Raw genomic sequence first — 4437 nt, forward strand, 5'->3', positions numbered from 1 at the left:
CGGGAATTACAGCTGTGTCAATCCTGTGCATAATTTCATATTCTAGGTGGATTGACTGACTCCCTAGTGTACTGTTTCTACACATACTACTTTTAAACCTTAATTTGGCAATAATTTACATAGTTCGTTGTTGGGAGCCGACTTTTAGCAGAAAGCGGCTAGATCATCTTTGCAGCCATCTGGAACCATATACCTTGATAAGAGATTTGGTTTTCAATAGCCTACAACAGCTGAAGCACACTCTGATATCCCACATATTTTGTTTTGCTGTTTACTGCCCCCAGCTGCAAGGCATACGGGGTAGCCAAGTGCAAGACATGTGGTTCACGTGCTGTCCACGTGCTATCCAGGCCATACATGCCTGTAAGGCGCACGTGCTATCCACGCCTGCAAGGCGCACAGTGCACGTGCTATCCACGCTATAGACGCCTGTAAGGCTTACGTCATATCAACACCTGCAAGGCACGTGGTATCCACACGCCTACAAGGCACGTGGCAAAAGCGTATAAATACCTCAGAATTCCCTTCAATAAAAGAGACTTGGTATGAGACTTGAGACTTGATCACACCCTGTCTTGTCTCCATTCTTTGCGTCGCCTGCCCCTACAGCCCCACTCTCTCTCTTGACCAGAACACTTAGCCCCAAAGAGTTGAGACAGAGTATGGGTCAAAACAGTTCGTGTTCAGTGCCTTTATACTGGACAATATTATTAAATTGACAAGTACAACCTTTCTTTTGATGTAGGTTATAGAGTACCGAGATTTGAAAAAAAAAAAAAAAGCATCAAGAAATTGCAACATGAATGATGGATGAAGTAAAACAAGGGGGGACTAAAAGCTGTAGTGCACTGCATAGTGTGAGCATTGCAAAGCATCATGAAAGCACAGGCAGGGCACACTTGGAACTCGAAGGAAGAAGACTGAAGAGTTAAAGAGATCTCTGAGGACTTGAAATTTTCAGTATTGTGCTCACCTTGATGACTTCTAGGCCTCTGTCAAAGCTCTGTTTCTATTTTGAGAACTATAATCTTTTCTTCACTCTTTTAACATCCCTTTAGCAATTTAAATAAAACACACCTTGTTATGTTGTCTGCTTACACGATTGCCTTTCTCTTCTACCACTTAACCTGAAAACTCTTGGAGGGATGACATCATCACTTGCCATTCAGAGGCCACAGTGCTCAGCATAAATGACAACACTGAAGTTGGAGGGAGAAGCACAGTTATCCATTCAGAGTGGACCTTATACCTCACTTCCTTTTTGTAGAGAAAATATCTTGAGTATTGTATGGATGCATCACCTATCAATTAAAAAAAACCTATGGCCTATAGAAGGTGGGACATCTGGGAGGCAGAAAGAATTCTGGGATAGAGCTAGGCACAGGAGATTCACCTGGGAAGATGTGACAAGATGGATGCGTAGTACCCAAGCGCAGGTAATCAGCCACTATGGCAGAATGCAGATGAGAGCAAATGGGTTATCATAAGTTATGATCTAGTCAGAAAAGAGCCTAGCTCTATGGCCAATATATTTGAGTTTGAGTCTTATTTCTGGGAACACAGGGCTGGGAGGGAGAAGCAGGACCAAACATCAACACCATTTTCCCGAGACACTAGTGTATTTGCAATGGAAAGCCACTGCTGTGTCATCTACATGATGTATGGGTTTGTGATGAAGCTAAGTTAGTGAGTTTCATTTCTGTGAGGACACATTTGCTCCATTCATGTCTGTATGCTCTCTGCCTAGGCTTCCATACAGATATGAATTATCATTTTCAGACACGAGACCTGTAGACATGCCATGTTTCACAAGCTTGCATGAATGATTTCAAGTCAGTTTCCATTCATGGGGCAATCACTTTCACTCTCGTCCTGACAATGGTTATCAGATAACTTTCCCTTTACTTGTGCAGCCAGCATCCTATGAAGTCACTTATAATTCCCTTATACTATTTTTGATTACATTGCATTTATTTTCAGTTTATTTATGTGTGTCCAAGTTTGCTTGTGGGACAATTATAGTTAACTCAGTCATTCTGGATTTCTGATGGGGTTGAAGACTTATAGTCTCATAGCCAATCCTGGCTATTTACCTTGAGAGAAAAGATTTGAGTGGATGGTCATCAGCTGACATTCATTCTAAAGCCAAGGAAAAAGCCAGGTTCAGAACTAAGTGTTTTAGTTAGGAGAGATGACAGAGGTTCTGGTTAGTCAACAAAATGATGGACTTGGTATTAGGACTATCTTGTACCTCACTGGTACAAATTGGCATAATTATGCTCTAATTGTATTTTGAGAAAAAAGTTTTATTTTAACAGGAAGGGTGATATGTAGGAGGAACTAAGGTGGGAGGAGTACTGAGAGGAAGAGAAGGAGTAAGGAGAGGATGAGAAGAAGGAGAGGAGAAGCTAGGTGATGAGAGAGAGAAAGGGGGACATGGAGGCAGATGTTCACATGTCTCCACCAGTCAAAGGTAGTTTATATATCTAGGTTGGGTATTGGGTTATACTTCTGATTGAGCATTACCAAACTTATAAAGCCTTTGATTAACATTTTAAAAAAATGTATAAATGCAAAAAGGAAAGGGGGCATGGGATAGGGGCTTTCTAAGGGGGGGGGGATGGGGAAAGGGGATGGCATCTGAAGTGTAAAAAAAATATCCAATAAAAAATGAAAAAAAAAGTTTGCTTGTGGGAGTCAAATCTCTCCTTTCATTTGTAGGTGTCTCTGATCAAGCCCAGGTCATCAGCTTTGGCAGCAAGTGCCTTTATCTGCTGAGCCATATTCTTAGCCCATATCACTTTTCTTTAAGTTTGCTGAAGTCTTATGTTTTCTTATTATACGTGTGCATAGTGTGTTGGCATGTGGGCATGTTAGTGAGAGTACATGAGTGTGAGAGCATGCATGTATTTGTGTACATTTGAGAGTCCATGCCCAAAGCCAACATTTGATAGACAGATTTCTTTGACCATGGTTCTCTTTATTGATCCCTACAGAGTTGCTCCATTGAACCCAGAACTCCCATATTTGGTTAGTCTCTCTAGCTGGCTTGATCAGGAATTGCTTGTCTCTGCCCTCCGAGTACTGGAAATGCAGGTGGATAAACATGCTCTCCTAGTATCTTTCTGGGCCCTGGGATCCAAATTCCAGTCCTCGGGGTTTCAAGACAGGTGCTTTAACCATTGAGCTATCCCCCAGTACCTGATACTATTATTTTATGCTTGAAAATAAGATAATGGGAAGTATGCAAGCTTAGTATGACAGAGTACATCGGTGTCACCATGGATTGGTGACATACTTACCTACCCTGTTTCAGTCCCTGTTTGGGTACTACCTGCCGAGGACCAGCCTCGCCTTGAAGAGGGCTTCTGAAAGCAGGGGTGTCTGGGAATGGTGGAAAGAAATGACTCAAAGTCAAATCGTGAGCCCAAGCTGGAGACCTAGGTTCTGCTGAGATTGCTTTCCAGAATACTTTTTCTCCCTATGTTCTGCTCTGCTCTAGACAGCCTTTTTCTATTCTAAAAGCCTCTCTGGTTGAGACAGCTCTTTCCACTAGTAAAACTTCTAAAAGATCTCTGGATAGCAGGTTTTCTAACTAAAGTCAGAAAAGCTGCTAGAAAAATTTCTTGAATCTTTCCAAGTCAGAAATCCTGGTAGGAAAAAATTCTAAAGGTAATTCATGACTTTCCCAATCAAAATCAGGCCAGAAAAATTCTAAAAGAGCTATGTCAGCTCTTTAAGTAATTCTTGAGATTTCTGACTGAGTCAGAAATCTTGTTAGAAAAATTCTTGAAGAGCTGTTTTGCCCTCCAGAGATCTCCAGTCAGCTCAGCTCTTGCTAGAGAAAAATCCTAAAGAACTGCTATTGCTTTCTGCTAACTCATCTCATGTAGACCAAAGCCAATTTTTATTTACATATCAATTCAGTTCTTTATTCCAGGTTCCCTTTAGATTTTTCTATAAATCAGCATCTGGTGACTCCAGCACCTCAATTCTTAGAAGACAGCGAGCACATATTTCCTTTAAACACTGCCTCTGTTATACAAGGATGCCAAATTAACATGCAGGACACAGTGCTGAAATTACCATTTCTACCTCACCTGGGCACCTTTCTGTTTCCCAGGCTGGCCTTGAACTCAGGAATCTGCCTTTGTATCTTTCTGACAAGTTGGCTCAGTGCTGTTGGGCCTTGGATGAGATAACTCCATTTAACCTGTGCCCATCAATCAGGTAGGACACAGGTAGAGGTCTCCACCTCCAGAGATTTAAATATTAATGAGTTATCCAAAGGCCAGGGGCGTAGCTAATTAAGTTATTCCCTCCCCTTTCCCCCCTCCTATAAAAGTCAAGCTCCCCTGACTTTTGCGGGGGAGTGCTCATCATCTACACCCACTCACCATGCCATGAACAATAAAAGTTTTGGAAAACCGGACTCCA

The 4437-nt window shown here is 41.9% G+C and overlaps 1 pseudogene; it reads right to left on the reverse strand.

Annotated features, from left to right (window-relative positions):
• Positions 1-3747: 3747 nt before the first annotated feature.
• On the reverse strand, positions 3748-3805 carry LOC143439886 (U7 small nuclear RNA; annotated as a pseudogene).
• Positions 3806-4437: the final 632 nt, after the last annotated feature.

Source organism: Arvicanthis niloticus, chromosome 27, assembly GCF_011762505.2.
Source record: "Arvicanthis niloticus isolate mArvNil1 chromosome 27, mArvNil1.pat.X, whole genome shotgun sequence".
Lineage (NCBI taxonomy): Eukaryota > Metazoa > Chordata > Mammalia > Rodentia > Muridae > Arvicanthis > Arvicanthis niloticus.